The following is a 24,221-nucleotide window of genomic DNA, read 5'->3' on the forward strand; positions in this document are numbered from 1 at the left end:
TAATTGATATGTGTTTCGAGTAAATTTTCACTCATACAAAACATTAAAAATGTTTAAAATCTTTAGCTTAATTATAGAAAAATTATGGAAAAGGATAAATATCATTTAACAAAGAGCATTAAAAATGTTTAAAATCTTTAGCTTAAGGAAAAGGATAAATATTTTTTAAGATCTTTAGCTGAAGGAAAAGGATATTTAACAAAGAGTATTATTTGTACATCAATAATCTTAAATGTATGCATGATAATATAAGGCTTAATATAATTTGTATTATTTTTTTAATGTTTTATTTAATTTTATCATATTAATTAGTGTTTAATTAATCTAAAAATATTTGCTTATAATTATTAAGAAATATTGGTATATATCTACATTTGTGAAATTATAATTTTATTTTACTCATATGACTTTTATTATTGTTATTATTCAAATCTCAATTTGTCTTTTCAAATTTAATTTTGGATAGGATATGGTCTCCTCCAATTAATTTCCAAATTAAATATCCATATCCCAAAGTGCCTTCTCAAATCTACTTGGGAGAAGATATGGTCTTCTCTAATTTAATTCTAAATTAAATATCTATATTTTATTCCCAAAATGTCTTCTCAAACCTACTTTGAATAATATATGAAAAGTCAAGGATACTAAAATTAAAGGATGAGGGGGTAGTCATGACATTAATGATAGGTGGCTCAAGTAGATGGGAGGAAGAGACATAAAAGGGGAAGGATGATGGGAGGAGAGGGGGGAATCCTTGGTCTTAGTTTTGGTTTTGGATGATTTTGTTTTGGGGAAGAAATGTGGAGAAAGAGAAAGGAGAGTGTTGCTTTAACTTGGACACACTACAGTTGGTTGGACTTGGGCTCAGAGGGCTAGGAATCCTGCGGAGGTTTAGAAAATCATTCCTAGTTCGCTGGGAGGTAAATTCAGTCGGGTAGCTGAGAGGAGCATCCCAACAGAGTTGAGAGCATCTCAACCAAGCTATTGGAACAGGTATTTCTCCATTTATTGGTTACTTATGTAAAGTGTTGTAATGAACAAAAGCGGTGGGAAATTCTGACGAAAATGCTTGCACAACACCACGTTCTCCAACAAGATTATCTTTGACAAAATACGTTATAATTGAACACGTGTTGCTCACATGATTTTTTTATATATGTCCTGCAAATGCCGCATACATCATTGAGATGTGTAGTTTTAATAGTAAATTTATTTGAAAAAAAAAATAATTTACAGAATTAATATATTATTATTATTATTTTAAAAATGAGGTTCATAAGTATTTGGTTTTAAATATGAAGTAATTTCAAAATAAATAATTATATTGTTTCATAATAATAATATGGAATATGAGTAATTAAATTCCGTTTAAAAATTTATATATTTGAAAATTTATTCACATATGTTTCAATTATTTTAATATAAACATTTTGAAATGATTAGAGTTCTTCTAAAATAAACTAACTGCACATTCCAGCATAATGAAAATCATTAATGTTGAGCCATTCATACCCCTGATTCCCTTGACACAGTAAAAATTAGTTCAAGTATGAAATATGGTGGGAGGAACCACTTTTATACCGTCTTGGATAAATGTAATGTACTTCTTTCTATTGGTAAGGAAATGTTATATAAGCAAAAAATAGTTGAAGAGCTAAAATTTAGTAAGAGGAGCAACTTGTACACAACCTACTTTCTCGGCATGTGAAATTTAACGGTAAGCCATTGTTTTCATGATGATATTTTTTTAATTTGAAATTATAGAAATTAATGATTTTTTTTTGGAGAACAGTAGCAAATATCTTACATATTTTTTATTTAAAAAAAAAATTACTCCCAAATCCTAGAAGTGTTGGGACTAATGGATTATTTTGAGAATAACAATTGTAGAGTCCAAGCAAAGGATTATTTTGAGAATAACAATGGTAGAGTCCAAGCAAATAGGATCTGAGGGAGATTTCCATACAGTTGGAACATGAGAAAGATCAAGTATGGGTAACAGGGAAAACGGGCACACTTGCTTTCTAAAAAAAATAGAATTATATTTGAATATATATATATATATATATATATATAAAATGTGTTTTTAAATTAAAAATATTTTTTCACACATTTTAATGAAAAGAAGCAAGGTATACATTTATATTTTTAATATATAATTAAAAAAAGTAAAATATGTATTTAAATTTTTAATGAATAATTAATTGTAAGTTAGATATTAACATTATTATAAAATTTAATATATTATTTTTATAGAATTAAAAAAAATGAAAGAACTTCATTTAATTAGAATTAACAAATTTATTCATGGGTATTTAAGGAACTAATTTACATTAATATGAGATTATTGGAAGGATGTTAGTTAATTACATCTTTCGTTAACAAAATGTTAATTAATTGTAAATTTAATTAAGATTTAATTAATATTATGTTTTATTAATATTAATTAAGGTTACCAAAAGGTAAATTGATGTTAGGAAGGCATCTAAGGGTGACTAACTAGTAATGTATCATAGTGCTCGCTTAGTAAGCGATGGAAGAGGATTTAGTAGATCCATGAGGATTTTCTTGGTATTAGTAATGCTCGTTTACAAACATAATAAAAGGAAAACTTACGCCTATCATTTTGCAAAACATGTGTGAGCCGATTAAGAATTGACAAGTCCTGAGTAGCATTAATAAGTCTCGTTTGGGATATATAATTGAACATTTAAAAATGGTGAAGACGTGGGGAAATCGAGGTTGAGGAGGATCATCCCAAAGACCTCCTACAAATAACCCATTGCCATCGCCAGAGCTAGATCTCATCTTGCATTCCCTAGAAGCAATTAATGAGACTTTAAGAGGGTGTCAAACAATTGAAGTGGAAGTGGAGCACCTTCCATTAGGGTTGGGAAATCTCGAGGGATCAAGAGACTTTGATAGAGGACCTCCAATCAAGGACATTACTAGGGAGATCCAAAAGATTAAGCTCCTAGAGTTTGCTAGAGGTCGTGCCAGTGAACGAGCAGAAGCCTGGTTAGAAGGAATGAGAAGGTGCTTCGCACTAAGAGATTATGCTTCCAATTCAAAAGCTAAAATAACAATATTCCAACTCAGAGATAGTACTCTGAATTGGTGGGGTAACTTAGAGCGTCAACTACACCTCACTCCGAACACGGTTACCTGGGAGTTATTTGAGGAGAGATTCAGGAAAAAGTACCTACCAGCATATTATGAAGAACAATAGGTAGGAGCCTTCAATGCTTTGATGCAGGGAAACTGAACGGTAGAGGAATATGAGATTAGATTCATGGAATTGGTCAAGTATGTCTCCTACATGGACATTAATCAACGTCAAGCAGATCGTTTCATTTACGGATTGAACCCTAAAATTAGCGCAATGGTGTGGATGTGGAAACCATCCTCAGTTGCAAAAGCTGTTGAACATGCCCATTATGTTGAAGAGCACTTAGACTTAAAAGGTGGAAACAAAACCATTTTTCCACAACAGCCAAGGTTTACGGGTAAGGCCCCTCGTACCTTCCCTAGGGGAGGAAGTTTGAGGCCACCGCCATATGGAAACAGGGTTGTACCTAGAAAACTGACAGTGGGGATTTCAATGGTTACTAGTGCAACTTCACCCGCAACTTCAAGGACTCATGCAAATCAAGGTCATACGCGAGGAGCAACAAGTAGGGGTAGGGGTCCCAAGGGAAGGAACTCTTTCCAAAGAACTCCACAACAGTTTGTTCGAAGTCTACCATGCATCACTTGTTGGGGATGCGGGGGACCTCATTAGCAGCGTGGTTGTCCTGAGTTACAAACTGGTAAAAATCGTAGAGAAGGAAAAGCACTAATGGGAGGAGCAAGTAGCCACCATCGAATTTATGCAACAGTTGATAACCAACAAGTTGAACACCAATCTATCGTGGTAGAAACCTCGGGTATGATAAACAAAGTAAAAGTTGAAATTTTGTTTGATTCGGGTGCTACAAATAGTTTCATTTCACCAGTTGCATTAGAAAAATGTGGGTTGGCAGCATATGAGCACGATGACTTTAAGCAAGTTGAGATGGCTTCTGGGATAAAACAAGCAGTAAGACCTAGTGTTGACCAATGTGAGGTAAACCTCAGGGTGTGTATAACTAATTTGAAGGCATACGTCACAGCATTGGGAACGTACGATGTAATTATTGGAATGGACTGGCTAGAAGCTCATCGAGCTTTGGTAGACTGTTTCAAGAAGAAGGTTATTTGTTTAGATGATGAAGGTAGGTCAATTGAGATTTATGGAATCAAGAGAGGAGTGTCCCTACGATTCATATCCATGATGAAGGTAAAACATTGCCTCTGACAAGGTTGGAAATTATATGTGGTCGAGGGTGTAAGTGACCAAAAAGGACCGTCCCTAGATCAACACCCAATTTTGTCAGAATTCAAGGATGTTTTTCCTAAGGAATTGCCTCGATTACCTCCTGTAAGGGAGATTGATTTCACAATCAACCTAAAACCTGGTGCAGAACCAATATCTAAGACACCCTATAAGATGACAACCCCATAACTTTGTGAGTTGCAGATGCAGTTAAAAGAGATTTTAGACTTGGGATTTATCAGACCTAGTATTTCACCTTGTGGTGCAACAATGATTTTTTGTCAAGAAGAAGGATGGTCCTTAAGGCTATGCATAGATTATAGGGACTTTAATAGAGCCACAATAAAGAATAGGTACCCGATAACTAGAATAGATGACCTATTTGATCAAATGAAGGGAGCAACGATTTTCTCAAAGATCAATCTATGATCTCGATACCACCAATTGAGGATTAAGGAAGGTGACATCTCAAAAACTGCATTTCGAACTCAGTTTGGGCACTACGAGTTCGTAGTTGTTCCATTTGGTTTGACCAATGCACCAACAGTATTCACGAGCCTCATGAATGGTGTGTTCAGGAAGTATTTGGACCAATTTGTGCAAGTCTTTCTGGATGACATTCTTGTGTATTCTAAGAATGAAAAGAAGCATGAAAATCACCTAAGGGTTGTATTGACCTTCTTAAGGGAAAATCAATTGTGTGGAAAATTGTCAAAATGTTCCTTCTTTCATAAGAAAGTTCATTATCTTGGGAACATCATTTCAGGAAAAGGGATTTCAATTGACCCAAAAAAGGTAAAGGCCATAATGGATTGGCCAGTACAGAAAAATTCTCATGAAGTGCGTAGTTTTATGGGGCTAGCAGGTTATTATCGCAGGTTTATGGAAAGGTTTTCGAGGATTGAAAAACCAATCACCACAATACAGTGAAAAGGGGTCAGGTATGAATGGGCATATGAATGTGACACTGCATTCACTGAACTAAAGAGGTTACTAACTAGTGCACCAATCCTTCGAGTACTGGACATGGAAAATACTTCATTGTTTGCACCGATGCTTCGAAGCAAGGATTGGGAGCAGTATTGATGTAAGAAGGTGGAGTAATAGCTTACACATCTAGAAAATTAAAGAAACATGAAGAGTTGTATGCTACCCATGACTTAGAGTTAGCAGAAATGATGTTAGCTTTGAAATTGTGGAGACACTACCTCATTGGGAGAAGATTTGAGTTAAGAACATATCATCAAATCCTGAAGCACCTCTTCACTTAAAGGTATTTGAATGCTAGACAAAGGCGGTGGAGTGAATTCATGAGTAAGTATGATTTTGAGATCTCATACATTAAGGGAAAGGAGAATGTGGTGGTCTATGCACTAAGCAAGAGGCCACGAACCTTCTCCCTAGTACCCTTGAGGGTCAATTTGAGGGAACGTGTGTTGGAGAAACTCTTTGAAGATAGTTGGTATCTAAAGGTTATATCAGCACTCTAGAGTGGGAAGCAAATAGAACCAAAGTTTGAGGGATATGTCCTTGAACTAGATGGACTATTGAGATTTCAAGGGAAAATGTACATACCTAAGGAAGGGGGTATAAGAAGGACCATCCTCAAAGAGTCACATAAAGCACTCTATTGTGCACATCCTAGAGTGAAGAAGATGTATGCAGACATGAAGAAACTCTTCTTTTGGGCAGGCATGAAGCATGACATAGTCCAATTTGTCACCAAATGTCTTGAATGTCAATGAGTGAAGGTTGATCATTGCCATCCAGCAGGACTCCTACAACCACATGACATCCCTATGTCTAAATGGGAGGTAATTTCTATGGATTTTGTTGTGGGTTTGCCACTCACTTCACAGAGGCACAATGCTATATTGGTTGTAGTTGATAAATTGAACAAAAGTTCCCATTTCATCCCAATAAGAGACACTTATGATGTTACCGATGTGGTATGAGTTTTTATAAGTGAAGTTATTTGACTACATGGGTTACCCACAAAGATCATTTCTGATAGAGACTCTCGATTTACATCTAGGTTTTGGACAAGTTTTCAGTCATCACTAGGGACTCAGTTGAACCTGAGCACTGCATATCATCCAGAAATAGATAGGAAAACTGAAAGAGTAAATCAGGTTATGGAAGACATGCTTAGAATGTACGTCATGGATAATCAGACTCAGTGGGAAAGGTACTTACCATTGGTAGAGTTTTCCTATAATAACAGTTACCACAGTTCAATTGGGATGCCTCCTTATCAAGCTCTATATGGGAGGCCATGTAGGACACCATTGAGTTGGGAAAGTTGGAGGATCGAGTAATAGTTGGGCCGGAATTAGTTCAAGAAATGGAGGAACAGGTAAGATAGATTTGACAAAGGTTAAAGGAAGCACAAGATAGACAGAAGAGTTATGTTGATTCACATAGGACTGATTGAAGTTATGAAGTAGGAGACCAAATTTTTATTCGTATCCGACCCAACAAAAGCACCATTCGGTTTGGGAAAGGGACGAAGTTGTCACCTCGGTTTATAGGACCTTTTAGGATCAAGGAGAAGATTGGACCAGTTGCCTATCGTCTTGTACTGCCACCCCATTTGCATAAAACTCATGATGTTTTTCATGTATCTATTTTACGACATTATGTTTTTGATGAATCTCACAAACTGGATTGGAGGGAATTACAAGTCTCGGACATGGGAACCATAATGGTCGAACCATTATGCATATTGGACTGTAGGGTTTGACAGCTCAGACGTCGCATGGTGGACCAGGTTAAGGTCCAGTGGGACAAGTATAGCCCAGGATCTGCTACCTGGGAGGATGCAGAGACTATACGTCGTGACTACCCCTCACTTTTTGAGCATCTGTGATGCCCATTTTGACTTAGATAACTACCTATGCTAAGGCTCTATTTGTAGTTCCATGTTATTTATTTATGAACACTATGTAATATTGATGCATTTAGTTGGACAAGTGAAACTACTTATATAAATCATTAGATGGATTAGGTATTGATGATTGAAATGTTTGATGTATGACCTAATGTATGACTTACTTGGTTATGATTTATCTAGTGCATGACTTATCAGAGTTATTGTTGTTTCATGTATGGCTTAAGTGGATATGATTTATCTAATGAATGACTTATTGAAATTATGATTTATCTAATGTAAGATTTATTTCCAGTATGAACTATAAAATTGACATGTGGATACTAGACTTCATAACATGATGTTTAAGATCACTTCTCTATATATATATTTTGTTGTTATATATATGCATGAAGGAGAACTAACTTGTAGATTGCAAAGAACTATATGATAACCAAAATCTACTCTTCCATTGGGTAAGGTCGATACATCTAATGAGGAATGGTATGAATGTCCATTCCTCATATGTCCCCACCACCTCTCATGAATGTCGCCCCAACTTTGGTTTTAATGTCATTGAATTTCACCCCCCGACACCTCCTCGAGCCTCCCCCTTCTTATCCTTCCATTTACTCCTTATCCTTCCATTAACCTTCAGGTGGTACATCTCCGACCACCCCTTATTAATCCAATAAATGTTACCATTCCATATCATTATTTTAATAAATTATCATCATTAAATAACATAATGTTATTATAATAAATATCATCATTCAATAGTACCTATTTTAATCAATATCAACACTTAATAAAATATTGTTATTCTAATAAATATCACCATTCAATAATATTATCTTAGAAATATTAATCAAACTTGAAGGATGTTATTAATTTAATAATTTAAATGAATCATGTTTAAATGTAATCAGTAGATATAAATAATTTTTAAGGTTAATTAATCACTAATCACGATTAAGCATTTATTTAATCATCCAACACTTTAAGATTTAGAATACTAATGTATGTGTGAGAGGTGTGGGTTTGTAGCTAGCATACACATACCTCGTACATATACTAATAATACCTGGTGTGATTAGGCACAAAATCAATCACTCAGTAGGTAGGCTAATAAGATAATGTAAGATAATACGTTCAAGTAGGATATTACATACACCCATCCTTCAAAAAAAAAACTTCGTCCTGAAGTTAGACTCAAAAGGTTACCAACAATCTATAAGTAGTATGACAACAAGGCATATCAAAACATAAAGAGATATGGTAGTCAAATTAAGTAAGTCAAGCAAGAATTCCTCTTCCCCTCTAGAGTCTCCAACTAACCTATAGCCTCCTATCCTCCCTAACCTACTTCCACTCCCATCCTATCCACCCTCTGCTGCAACATACTATGGCATCAACTATATCGATCTAACCAATGATAGAACCAAGATGATAAAACCATCGACTATATCGACCTAACTACCCCATCAAGAAACTGGAAATCATCATCACACTATAGGGTAGTTTGTCCATCACTTCCCTCCCATGGTTCCATTCTTGGAGGTTACATGGTGGGAAATGTGTCCACCCATCCTCAAAACTAGGGTCAACACCCTGATATGGACCACACTACGACACTGGTTAGATACTTTTCATCGCACAATTCAGCGAGGAAGTCATATCACCTGCAATCTTCATTGTACCTATTTCATAATAGTGCATGTCAAGTAGATACAAAATGTAATAGAACATTGTACATAATACCATTCCTTGGATTTCTCACCTTCCCCCAGTTACTAGCATGGATCTTAGTTATCATATAGTACCTTCCAATTCTGCAAGTTAGTTCTCATCCATGCATATATATAATAAAAATATATATATAGAAAAATGATCATAATCATCGTTTTATTAAGTCTAGGATCTACATACACATTTTGTAATTAATATCAATACAATAGAGGTAAATCTTTCATCAAATAAATCATAACTTCGATTTAAGTCATTCACTAGATAAATCATATCCAATTAAGCCATACATCAAACAAATCATAAATTCGATAAGTCATGCACTAGATAAATCATATCCAATTAATCCATACATCAAACAATTCATAACTCTAATAAGTCATGCACTAGATAAATCATATTCAATTAAGCCATACATCAAATAAATCATAATTCTGATAAGTCATGCACAAGATAAATCGTAACCAAGTAAGCCATGCATTGGGTAAATCATAGATCAGATAAGTCATACATCAAATACTTTAATCAACAAAACCTAATCCATCAAGTGTTTTGTATAATTAAATATCATCTGTCCAACTAAAATGTATCAATATTACATAGTGTTCATAAATAAAACAACAGGAAAATACAAGTAGAGTCTCAATATAGGTAGTTATTTAGGGAAAAATAGACATAACAAATGGTCAAAAAGTGAGGGGTAGTATTATATAAACACTTCCAAAGAGGCTAAATATCTTTCACATCAACTCCTAATTCGATACACACCTTATACCGTACATAGAATATTTTCCTTTAGATGAATGGAATATAATCATTGATAAACCTTATCCACCCATATTCATCCAATGGACTACAAGCACATCACTATGGATAAAGTATGTATTGCATTTCACTCCTATCAATACTAAAGTTTCATTTCTAGTTCACACCATTCTTAATGGGTTGGCATTTAGTAATCATCATTCCACAAAACACACAATCTCCTCCATATGAATGAACTTGGAAAGTTTCTCGTCACTTGATCATTATAGACCCTAATCACTTGTATCTCACTAGGATAAGAAAACATATTCACGTGGGAGATGTTAATTTTTTATCTTAAAACACTTCAATACCATCTCAACCTTCAACCACTTAAAATTTACCCAATATTTCATGAACATTTCAATGCTATACCTTTCACTAATAAATAAATGATCTACCTTATCGTGGATTTATATAACATCTATTCAACCATAACATGATTGTTTGTAAGTTCCATGTATTGTAGAACCATTGAAATTAATATCGCTAATTTTAAATTTGGATATGATCTAAGTATTAAAATGAAGACATCAAATATTTTTTTGATACACCTAAAGTTTATATAATCTATACATTCAACTATATTATAATGGACTTTCCTTAAATTATCCCTTTAAACAAGTAGGTATCTAGTTCAATGGTGGTTTGAAATTTCAAAGTGGCTATTAATATTATATATAAGTAGAACTCATGTAACAACTCTCGTTAAAAACTGATGTAAAAATATATAAATACCAGAGATGATGGGACATGTCTTTCAAGCTAACTGGTGGGAAGGACATCCTAGTGGGTGTTCATTTGGTTGTTTATGTCTAAGGAAATTGGAAAAGGCAATGGCTAAGACATGGAAGAGGAAAAAAGGCATTTTGGCACATTTATTTATGAAAATAATGGAAATTAGGAGAAAAAGAAGGTGAAAGGTCACAGGTTGCATGTGAGGAGGAAAATAATGGAAATGAAGGAAAATAATGGAAATTGAAGAAAATAGAGGCCTCATCCATAAAAAGGTTTTTGAGGATTAGTTGGCAAGCTTGGTCAGTGTTACGGCTTGATCAATTCAGTTTCGGAGCACTCGCATTATTCTCTCTCTCTCATACTCGTAGACACTTAGAGTTTTCTTGGAACACTTTGGCATTGGAGCAAGAAAAGAAAAGAAGGTAAGAGGAAGCAAAGATCAAGCAGGGAAAGGTAGGATCAAGCAACTACAACAGGCTTCATTGCAGGTATTGACTTGCATGTGTTTTTTCCTTACTATATTTGGCATGCATGGGATTGCATGTGTTTCTTTTCTACCATGGCATGGGTTTTCCCAGGTGCGACAGTATTTTCAGCCTAGCCTTGCCATTTCCTGGTAGCCTTGATGAGATGGGTTCTCTCATTCGGTTTATGTGGGATGGTTGGATTGGATTCGAAGTTGAGTGGGGTGGATATCCGAATTGACAAACACGCGGTGTAGTGGTCCTTGAACTTGACTGAGGATCATGAAGCCACTGGCCTAGTAACCCCTGGACTAGACTTTGGGTTGTGGTAAAGCCAGATTATGTGCCTCAGTGGGCCTAGGAATCCTTGTTGGTGAATGGCGAGATATATGGTAAAGCAAAGAGGTGGATTTTCTTTAACTTCATTCTCTTTTGTACTATGTGAGGCTCTTTCTTCCTTCAATAATGATGCACATAAACACAGTGCATGTTCAAGCTCTTCGTGAAAAGTTTAATTTAAACGGATGACATATTATTTCATCACTTGGTTCGTATTCTTCTTTTCCTTAAAGGGGGGAATAAACATTCAACATAATAAATATATAAGGTATTTCAGTATAGATTCATCTTAACTTTGAATTTATCATGTGCAAAGAAGGATTATTGACATGCAAATATTAATATTCATGTTATTTCTAATAAACATTAATAAGCATATATATGTGATTTTTGTAGGTTACAAGTTCTATTATAAAGAACATGGGTATTTACAACTCCATAAATTAAGTATCTAAATTGCTACACTAAAGAGGTTTATTGTTAGACAATTGAAATATCTCATACATCAGTGTAACAATTTGACATTTAACTACTTTGTAACCTTAAACCATTGTAGATCCATCTTAACTATGGATCTATCTTGTATCGAGGAGGATCAAATCGCTTAAGGTGCAAATATTTCTTCAAGTTTTTGCAATCTAAAATGGGGTTGCACCTTGAAGGATTTGATCCTACTCTATGCATATTGATTATGATTTGGAGTAAAGAGTTGGTGTTGTGGCTTATTTTAGCTTCCAACAATGTTCCCTACTCTTAGGTTATTCTCCAACTTTGCATTGTGTTGTGGATCTAGTCTTTATTATGGTACTTGTAGTCATTGGCTCAAACCAACTAGTTTATATTACAAGCAAACCACAAGGGTATCACATTGCATGTTTGGACGTGCTTAAATGTAATGTGCTATATGTGTGTGTGACCATGTGCACCATATATATATATATATTTGGAAAAAAGAAAATTTCTTATTTTGCATGTGAATGCTTTGGTGCTTTTTTAATTTAGGAGATGTGTGATTCTTTCAGTTTTTAACATGGAGTTAACAAGTGGCATTTAAAAAAAAATATTAATAAAAAAAATAAAAATTAATATTTACTTTATTTATTTATCTATCTAATTACATATAAAGGGATTGAAAGTGAAAATTTTCTTATTACACCAAAAGATAAACAACCTACTATGAGAAAGATGAATGATTTCTTTTATATTCAATGTGGAATTAACACGTAACATTTACAAAAATATTAATGGAAAATAATATTTGAATGTCCCCATAAATAAATAGAATTTTTATGTCCATATTAAATTAGTTATATATATGACTTGAAAGTAAAAAAAAAATTCCCATATATAAATACTTTGAAATGGATAACTCTCTCAATACTTCTAAGAGAAATTAGAAAAAACATATATTAATAACAAAAAAAATTTATTTGAATATCTACATCAAATAAAATAATTTATGTAATATAAATAAAATATTAAAAAAATATACTTAAAATATTTAAAAAAATTGAAAATATAATGCTTTTGTCCCCTCTGGCCCTCTAACCTCACATGTCAGAACCTTCATTGACTTCCTCGTCACCCCATCCTTGTGCCCACTGGCTAACAAAGGCAATGATATCTAAATGGCCCCTGCCCCTTTGATTTCACATATGTAACGGCTCTAATTTCTTGTATAGGGTGGAATATATTACACACTTAACCTTGGATGTTTTATATGTGAGGCATTTTTAGTCGAGTTTAGTATAGAAAAGATGAAAAGATGTAATTAATTTTTTTGGTAAGAAATATTTTAATTTAATAATATATTTTTTTTTATAAGGAAAAATTGTAATTTTATTAAAGATAACAAAATTACATTTTGTAGACGTTGAGGCGCATATGCATAAAGCAGATCAAAAGACTATTTTCAAAATAAAAACCAGAAAAAAATAAATTACAAATGGGGAGGAGATCACGCTCTTCTCCCTTTTTTTTCTCAACTTTTCGCCATTCCCCTTGTGTTGGTGAGGACGAATAAAGTATGAGAGAAGTGCCGTCCACTGGGTGAGGATTTTCCTTGTCAGAATCGGAGTGATCTAGTGTATGCTGTCTTTTGGCTCCACTGGTGTCCGTTGTTTCTGGTATCTTCTCCGGCAAAGAGTCCATCAGTTCCTGTGCTACAAATTCCTCCGTTTCTGGCGCCTTGTGTGTCTAATTGTTTGCTTTGGGGATGGTTCCCATAGCTTCCTCCTCAATAGGGACATCATCATGATCTGGTGGAGGGATAGTTGCCTCCTCATCCCCTACTGCTTCATATGGGTTCATTGTGCACTGCCAGCCTCTTGGTTTTTGCGTTTGTTTCTTGTTTCGTTTGGTTTCTTTTTTGGCTTGTGGGCAATTACTAAGAAGGTGACCTGTTTTTTGACAGCCACGACACCTGAAGGCCGTGTTCTCATAATCTAGTGGTTGATTCCACCATGTGTTGTTATGGATCAGAATTATGTTCTCAAGTAAACCTTGGCTAAGATCTACTTCTACACAAATTCTGGCAAAATTATGTATACCTCTTGTAATTCTTTCCATGTCTTGTTTGAGGTATTTTACCATCGCATTCCCCATTGCTTCGAAGACTTTGGGAAGCCAGAAATGTAGTGGGAGGTTGTGTAACCTGACCCATACTGGCATCTTGGAAACCACCATAGTATTGGCGTCAAAACCTGGGAACCAGGGAGTCATGAAGAGTCCTGCATTGCCCCAGAACCATGGGCCCTCATGGAGGGCATGTTCCCTTTCCATGACCATGTCGAATCTAACAATAAAAAAACCCTTGGAGCATAAATGGATATCATAGTTTGTTGTCCATGTGGAATAGATCCATTGTTGTAATGCATCAGTTTTGGGCCAAAAGCCATTGAATCTGCATATGACAGCCTTTGTAAAGAAATCATTATAAAAATTGTTTACCTCAGGCAAAGCGATTTTTAGTACTGGAGTTTGTATTTTTTGCTCCACAATATAGGGTCCAGGTAGATCTTGTGTTGGTGTTTGCTTGTTGTTGGCTTCCCCCTTCCCTTTGACAACATCCTTGAAAGAAGTTGTACCCTTTGAGTTGGATCCGGAGCTTCCACCTCTTAGCCTCGTGCTTAGTATGATGGTTGAGTCTCGCACAATTTCATAGTCCTGCACTGTGTATTGGTCCTGTAAAATTTTTCCTGCATATATCAAGCTTTGCATGTTTGCTGATATGCCTGTATATGCTTGTATTTCATACTTTATATCTTCTATCTACTTCCCCTTCTAGGTTTGCTTGCAAATCGTTTTCCCCACTAGGGTGGCTAGTGTTGTTCTTGGCCAGGATATTTCTGCTATTTGGGCCACCAAAGCAGTGAGATGTTCAGGCTCTCTGAAGTAATTTATCAGATGCTCATTCATTATGCCCAGAGTTCCTGTTTGTATCAAGGAAGCCCTAACCTCCTGATGTATGGCAGATTTGCTAAGGAGAGTTCCGGTCAGGAGTTTCATTTTCCCCTTGATGTTATCATCCATCGTCTGTCCGGAGGAGAGCAAGGGTGCAGCAAGCTGCTTGACCCCCGACCCTTTACTCACACCCCTTTCATACTTGTTGGCCTCTCCCTTATTGATTTGCCTGAGGAACGCAAATCAGTCAACACGGGATAGTTTGAAAGGGGGCAGGGGTTCAACAAGCCACATAGCTTTCCACCCATCGCGTGCAGCCGTACCCTATTTGACTGATCCTCCCTCGACGTTTTGTACAACAGCTCGAGCAAGGGTAGGGTCCGATCAAACCCTTGCAGCTCTGATCCATTACGGCTCAATTCCCTGGTTTCCTGAGCAGCGACGGCACAATACGTTCCCTTTGAAACCCTAGCCATTGCGTGTCCTCTTTGATAACCACCTATGTTACAATGATTCCCTCCAAAAATTATTTAATTATATTAAATAAGAAATAAATAAAAAAATATTTATATTTATAAGTATAATTAATAATTAAATTTATTTTTAATTTTTGATTTATTAAATTAAAAAAATAGAATAAAAAATAAAAAAAATCTCTCACAATTTAATATCTAAAATTATAATATATCTAAATTTATGAGTATTATACAAAACTTCCTTCCTTCAAAATATTTTATTAAAAAAAAAAAATAATGTTTAGATTATTACAAAGAAAAAAGTGTATTAATAAATCACTTGATTTATAATAATTTATATTAATAAATAATGAGATTTTAAGTAATTAAAAATTAATATTTAATATTTTTGTTTATTAATTTATTTTAGTAGTTAAAAATTAAAACATTGTCTATTATTAATAATTAAAGAGTGAAATTTGTTTATTATTTGTTTTCTCACTCATTCTATATTTTTATTGAATATGGAAACAAAACATTACCCATGCCTATTTCATTTTGATGTTTGTGGTGGTTTTTTAAATTTTCATATAAAATCAAAATATTATTTGACATATTAAATTATAGAGTTTTTAATTTAGTATTTAAATGTTATATTATTGTTTTTTATATTACAACTAGAAGAGATATTATCTTTTTTACACATTAAATCATAGAGTTTTTAATTTAGCTTTTAAATGCTATATTATTATTTTTGATATCATAACTAGAAGAGATGTTGTAATCTCTTATCTTGTTTATTAAATATTTGAATTTAATCAAATTATATAAAAAATAAAATAAAACAAATAAACAAAATATTTATATTTACAAGTATAATTAATAATTGACTAATTTAAATTAATTTTTAATTTCAGATATACTATATTTAGAGAGTGATCAAATTTTTTTAAATGCAAACTTTTTTTAGAGTTAAAAAAACAAAATTAATCTTCTCATAACTTAATACCTAAAAATACCATAAATCTAAACGTCTAATATTTCATACATACTATACAAAGTTTCCTTTCTTCAAAACATCTTATAATAAAAAAGATAAATAATTAATATTTAGATTATTACAAAATTTTATATTAATAAATCACTTGATTTATAATAATTTATATTAATAAATATGAAATTTCTAAGAATAGTGATGGTTCCCTCTCCCACCAAGTGTTTCGAAAGAAAACACATATGGAGCAGTATCTTCATGCCAATTCCCACCATTTCCCGGCTCAGAAGTTGGGTGTTCTCAACACCCTTGCTACTCGTGCCCTTAGGATCTCTGGTGAAAAGAGCTTCGAGAAAGAGAAATCCCACCTCCTTAATGTCTTTGTTGAGAATGGTTCTAGTAGATACCTGGGTCAGAAAGCTTTCCTCAAAGCTACCAAAAATTCATAAACTAAAAGATAACTGAAAGAGCGGGTCCCAGGTGTCCATCTTCCATTTGTGCAGGGGACTACTGATAAGATTGCAAGGATTCTTAAGAGGCATAATATACCCTCGACCTTTAGACCCCTCAACACCATTCGTAAGTCCCTCAGATCTGTGAAGGATCCTATCGACCCTAAGGACATGAAAGGGGTATATATTATTCCTTGTTCCTGTGGGACCCCCTATATTGGTGAGACTGGTTGCTCCATTAATCAAAGGATTAGTGTGCACGCGACTGACCTCAAGCATAGGAGATCCAAGTCTTCCGCTTTAGTTGAGCATGCGGAGAATACCAAACATCATGTTTGTATCGAGGAGGCGAGTGTTATTGCTAAAGTTTCGCAGTTCCATCACCGCAAATTTAGGGAAGCCCTTGAGATTGAAAAAAGACCAAACAGTCTCAATAGAGAGGATGGATGGAAGATCAGTAGTTGCTGGATCCCAGCTGTCACCCCCCCCAGGCCTGCAGTAGTCTTTCAACTGCACTTGGCGAGGTGCGGCACCACCAAACACTTTCTTTTCACTAATACTTATGTTCATGGACTACACTTAACCACTTGTCTACTTAGTTTGTTTTTCTCAACCAAGTACTATTATTGTTCCTTTATACTAATGAACACCCATACACATTCATTATCCACAACAATTATACATGAAGAACATAATTGCACAGTATAAAGGGAGGGGCAACTCCCTGAACAATGAATCTGCCCAATTTCAATATATTATACAACTTTTCAATATTTACAAGTATACTTGGGAAACACCAAGTTTCATATTTAGCCAATTTTACAACAGGCAACACCTCCGTGTGCCAACAGAGTTCCTTGCCTGAGTTGGGCAGGCGTGCCCTCACACAGACCGCTAAACGCACTCCTCAACCGAACTTCGTGTCGTTTCGTTCACCTTTGCATGACGGGCAGGCAACCTCACCCGAGTCTCCACTGCGTTCACCTTGCACGACGGGCAGGCAACCTCACCCGAGTCTCCACTCGTTCACCTTGCACGACGGGCAAGTGACCTCACTCGAGTCTCCACCTGTTCACCTTGCACGACGGGCGGGCGACCTCACCCGAGTCTCCACCCGTTCACCTTCACCGAACAGTGGGCGCCTTCACCCACGCCTTCACTCGATACACAAAACTCATGCTGCCCAAGAGCGGGCGCATATGTGCTCGCCTCCTTGCTGCGACTTAACACCTCTTTGCACTGCCTTTGTGTTCACCGAATGATCATCGTTCAAATGCTTTTCTTTCGCTCCAACACATCCGCTTACTTATACAAGTGGTTGGGCCAGTCGAGCTGCCCAAGCCGACTCGTCCACCGCGTGCCAAACGCCCTCATATTACTTGCAACTTCGTTTCCGTTGTTCGTCGGCCAACAATCCATCGCCCAAGTCGCTATAACATGTGAGGTCGGTCCGTGGGTTATGTAACTCGCTCCCCACGCTATAAAACATCCATCGCTCATCCACCTATGCGCATTTCACATATGTAACTTCGCACATTTGGACTTAAGTTGCTCGCACTTCGCACGGAGGGAGTCAACCGGACCGTAGGTCCTTACACCAGCCCTCTCTTCCTAGTCGTTTTCTTCCCTTCCTCCCCTCCCTCCCTTTTTAGCTTGTTCTTGGTCTAGTTTCCCCTCGTTATCCTGTATCCTTCTCTTATTAGCCTTTAGTCTTTGATGCGTTATTTATATAATATGAGATATTGTATTAGTTATATTCTAATCATTTTAACTTAATTAATAAAAACAAAATTTGTCACTTTTGAAAATGATCTAAATTAATATTTTTATTAATTTATAGTTAAAATAATTAAACAATTTATCAATTAACTAAACAACTAAATAAATCTATGAATTTAATACATTATAGTTTTATTCTATATAATACTTAAATTATTTTAATATTTAAAGGTATATATATATTTAGAATAAAAATCAGAACATATATAAAAATAGTTAATACCTTTTATATTAATTTAATAATCATTTAATTTAATTTAATATTTATTCATAATAATAAATTATTAAAACTTTTATGTAAATTCTTACGTTCTTTTAATTGACTTATTTTAATTTTTAATTTTACCGAGTGGTGTCTAACTAGCCGTTTCCCAGTCAAAGTTAGCCGTTAGTCAATAAATCTATGAATTTAATATAATAGTTTTATTCTATATAATAATTAAATTATTTTATTTTAATAGGAATAAAAATTAAAAATAAATAGAAAATAGTTAATAGCTCTTATGTATATCTAAATATTAATTTAATAATCATTTAATTTAATTTAATATTTATATAGGTGTATATATATTTATAATAAACATTAAATTAATTATAAAATTATTATAACTTTTAGGACTCATTTTAATTTTTAATTTAATATAGTTATACCCTGGGTCTTATCTAACTATCTGTTTCTAGTCAAAGTTAGCCATTAGTCAATATAGCCGTCAAAGATTATAGCCGTTGGATGTTTTGCTCTGAGTATTTAACATGCCTGGTCAAAGATTATAGCCATTGGATGTTTTGCTCTGAGTATTTAACATGCATGCTAGATTTGATTCTTCAACTTGTCGTATTAACCACACTAGTAGATTCGAAACGCGGTAACAAATGAAATTTCATGTAATTTATGCCAAAAGATTAAAACATTTTTTTATTATCAATAATTAAATAGTGACTTATATTTATTAGTTGTTTTCACACTCACTTTATATTTTAATTGAATACGGAAACAAAGCATTACCTATTTCGGTTTCATTTTGATGTTTGTGATAGTTTTTTTTAATTTTTATATAAAATTAAAATAATAAATATAATTTGACATATCAAATCATAGAGTTTTTAATTTAGCATTTCAAGGCTATATTATTGCTTTTGATATCACATAAAGATTCTGAAAGAAATATATTCTGACTATGAGCATGAAAAGTTTTCGAGAATTAATTCTTCAACGTGATTAAGATCAGTTTTCCTTATACTTGGAAACCAGCAACGTGAATACTTTTGAGAAGCTTGCTCGGCCTATCTAAAGTGGGGCAACGGATTTATAGCTCACTTGACGTTAGGATCATTAATATCAATTAATCAATCTTATTGAGGGGTGGGGATAGGCTTATTAATAAGCATGTTATATATATTAGATTTGATGTTAGTTCCATTCTTAAATGTTATGTTTTAAACGATTTTAGCAATTTAACATTTGGAATATTATTTTTAAGATAAATGATTTATTTTATATATATAATTACAAAAATAATAAAATTAATCTAGATAATATTTTTGAGTAAGTTAATATTTTTTATAAATCATTATCAAGACTAATAAAGTTTGGAAATTCTCTTTGTATCAAAGAGAAAGACTTTATGGAAAAGATCAGAGACTGTTGGAAAGAGCCAGTCAAGGGATCCACTTTTTTTGTGTGGGAGGAAAAACTAAGAAGAGTTAAAGGCATGCTGAAAAATTGGGCTAAGACCCTGCCTAATCCTACTGCTGAAAGGAAAAAAATACAAAGTGCTCTAGAAAGACAACATCTCCATCTTGAAGCAGCTGATATCACTAAAGATGAGTTGGAAAAGGAGGCCAAACTTCAACAAAGCTTCCACAAGGCCTATCTGGCAGAAGAAGAATACTGGAGGCTCAAGTCCAGGAGCCTCTGGCTCAAATCTAGAGACAAAAAATCCTCCTTTTTCCATAAACAAGCCCAAGCCAGGAAAGGTCGCAACTCCATCACTGAAATAAAAGAAGACAACTGCATTTTGAAGGATTTTACCAACATAAAAAGGCAGCCTCAGAGCACTTTGAGCAGCTGTATAAAGAAGTTTCAGAACCTAATCTAAACCTTGCCCTGTTGGACGTTGTCCCTAACATGATCACCTCCAAAATGAACCAGGTTCTTGAAGGAAAAATCACGCAAAAGGAAGTCAAGGAGGCTCTCTTTGCAATGGACCCCGATAAAGCTCTGGGACTGGACGGTTTCACGCCTAGATTCCTCCAGACCTGTTGGCAGATTGTAGAGAAGGAGTTCTACAAAATGATACAGAAATCCCAAGACTGCCAGAAGATTGGAGGCTGTACAAATTCAGCCTTTCTTGCTCTCATTCCCAAAGAGAAAGGAGCAAACTCTTTTAACAGATTTCGCCCAATTTCCTTATGCAATATTGGGTACAAAGTCATAACCAAAGTGATAGCTAACAGGTTGAAAAGAATTCTTCCCAAAATCATCCCGGACAATCAAGGTGGATTTATCCATGGCAGGCAACTGGTGGACAATTTTGTACTAGTTCAAGAGGCGATTCATTCCAGCCTGCACCGAAAGGAAAAAGGTATGGTTATTAAATTAGATCTTGCAAATGCTTTTGACCGTGTTAGACATAGTTTTTTGTTTGAGGTGCTGCCAAAAATGGGGTTCGGTCAAAACTTCATCAAGTGGATTAGAGCCTGTATCTCGGAATCTTAGATTGCCCCGTTGGTGAACGGAAGGGCAGTTGACTTCTTCAAAGCCTCTAGAGCACTGAGGCAGGGGTGCCCCCTTTCTCCACTCCTATTCGTTCTTCAGGCCTCTGTTCTCAGCTTCTATCTTCAAAGAAAGCAGCAAGAACAAGACATCTCTGGCCTGTGCATAGCTAGAGGGGTTAAAAGCATCAATCATGCCCTTTTCGCGGATGATACTCTTCTGCTAGGGGCTGCAACTCCTCTTTCAACAACCAAATTCAAAGAAGTTCTGGAAGATTATTGTAAAGTCTCGGGCAGTGTTCTAAACAACGCCAAATGCCATATCTACTGTTGGAATACTCCTGCTTCAACTGCAAGCTCCATTGCTAGATGCCTCGGTTTTGCAGTCTCAACTTCTTGGTCCTCATTTAAATATCTGGGACTGCCCATCTTCCATAAAAGGGCCTTGAGTAAAGATTGGTACCCGCAGTTAGACAAATTTAAGACAAAAATGCAGGCCTGGGGGTCCTCCTGGCTCAATATAGCTGGAAAATCGGTCCTCATTAAAGCAGTGCTCAGCAACCTTCCTCTATTCAAATTTTCGGTTCTATTGGCACCTGTGGGAATCATCAAAAAGATGGAGGAACTAATCAGAATGTTTTTTTGGAAAGGAGGCAAGCAAAACGAGAAGAAAATTTCCCTAGTGAATTGGGAAACAGTCACCAGACCAACTCAGGAGGGAGGCCTGAACTTCAAAGATCTCAGTGCCCAAAACTTAGCCATGGGAGCCAAATTGATTTGGAAAATCATAGCTCCAAATCCTGGTTGGGTGCAAGTTGCGTTGTGGAGGAAGTACTTCAGAGGACCGAGACTTAGATGTCTGGATCAGCCCAAGAACCACTTCAATTCTCCTTTCAGCAGGTTCATCAGCAGAACTAGTCCGTTGATAAGGAATAATTCCTACTAGATTCCAGGCAATGGAAAACGCATTCATCTCTGGAACGATAACATCTTAAATAGACCTCCGCTGGCAGAATCGAAAGGCATGCCTGAGTTACAGCGCTGGATGTCTGAGGCCGGCATAAACTCATTGTGGGATCTCTCAATTTGGAAAGACGATGTGTGGTCGGGTTGGAAACAGCTCCCAGTCCCACCCGACTTACGCCCTGATCTGGAAACGTTAATCACGCAGTTACATGGGCTGGCTCCAATTCAAGTAAGCAAGCAGGACGTGAGAGGCTGGGGATCAAATCGAGCAGGTTATTCTATAGCCCAGGGCTATGTCAAATGCCTTGAGAGGCCCCACGTGCTTCCCAATCCTGCTCCCTGGGTTGGCATATGGAAAATTCCTTCAATTCCTAAGGTAGATGATTTCTGCTGGCTTCTCTGCCACCAGAAAATTCTGACTGAAGACAGGCTTCGGAAAACAGGCTTCTACGAGCCTTCTAGATGCTCCCTTTGTAAGGAAAACTCAGAATCCGCCTTCCACCTCATGATTGAGTGCAAGTTCACAGCCTCCATATGGCAAGAGTTGCTTGTCTCCTGGAAGTATAAATTCACTTTCCCTTCCTCAGTCTTAGAACTATTTGCAGACTGGATGGCCAGATACCCAGGCTCATCTCCAAAAAATAAAACAATCAGGTTAGTGTGGAGTGCTCTGCCTAAATTCATCAGCTGGCAAGTCTGGCTGGAAAGGAACCGAAGGATTTTTTGAAATAAGGAATAGGACTTCAGAATAGTGGCCAACTCAGAAAAATATCAGCTAGTTGAGTGGCTGGAAGACAAAGGAGATGACACAAATTTAAGCCAGTAGGACATAGAGCTGGGAACTGCTCTCAATTTCAAATTTCCAAAAGCGAACAGCTCTTCTCCTCCTTGCAAAGAATGGCAAGTCAGGAAAAATGAAGCTGATTTTAAAATCTGGATGTCCAACCAAACTCTTCCATCCCTCTTCTTCGATGGGGCTGCCAAAGGGAATCCAGGTACTGCTGGAGCAGGAGGTCTCATCATAAATCCAGATGAAACAATTGTGCACAGTTTTGCTTGGGGATTAGGCCACTCCTCAAGTATTCAAGCTGAAGCGATGGCCCTTTTCCAAGGAATCAAATTCCTCAAAGAGCTGGGCTACAAGGAGGCAAATGTCTTCGGAGACTCCCAGGTGATCATTCAAGCAGTGGCGACCAACTCCAATCCAGCGGACCTGCAGCTTGCAAGGATAATCTCAAGGATCAAAGACATGGAAAAATCCCTGAATCTGAAATACTTCCATGTTTTGAGAACAAATAACAAAGAAGCAGATAACGAGGCAAACAAGGCAGTCCATTTAGATGCTGGTTCTTGTCTCAAAGATAATGTAATCCTTTGGGATCCAATCCCTTAAAGTGCCATGTTCATTTGCTTTCTTCTGCATCAGTTTGTTTGTATTTTTCAGCTCGGGAAATTAGCAGCAGAAGTACACTATATTAAATGTAAAAAGAGGAGCCTGCTAAGAGTAGGCATTATATTTCTCTGGCTGAAAAGTTACGTAGAACTCTACCTCTTCTTTTGTAACCGAATTTGTGGCTCTTTGCCACTCAGTTAGTGAAGTCCCATAACCGTTTTTGTAAAAAATAAAAAATAAAAAAATAAAGTCTGGAAATTATATGCTTACAAATAGCATCTAACCTTAAACACATATATAAACCTAGATATCAACTTTGATGGTAATTTAAACTTATACTAAAGAGATGGTTTGTAAACTATGTATTTACATATCATTATTTTAGTATTAACTTGTTTATTTTATTATTATTATTATTATTGTCTTAAAATGTAAACAATGAATTTTCTTTTAAAAGAAACATATACTTGAACTGAGCAGATGATAACAAAAGCTTTAATTAAATTGACAATTTATGATATTAAAATTTATGCATTGAAACAAGTTAAATCTCCATAATATTCTCCTTATGTATTTATATGTTGTATTCCTTTTATTTCTATGAATTAATTTGTAGTGAAAATTTACAAACTAAATAACAATATAAAATGGTTCATAGTTTATCTATAATAAAATATATGATGATTTTTATTCATTAAAAACTTATTGAAAAGTTGAAATTCATTTTATAATAATGTTAAGCAAATTTAAG

The sequence above is a fragment of the Pinus tabuliformis genome, chromosome 8 (genome assembly GCF_031772625.1).
Source record: "Pinus tabuliformis cultivar Carrire ecotype Pingquan chromosome 8, CPIR1, whole genome shotgun sequence".
Taxonomy (NCBI): domain Eukaryota; kingdom Viridiplantae; phylum Streptophyta; class Pinopsida; order Pinales; family Pinaceae; genus Pinus; species Pinus tabuliformis.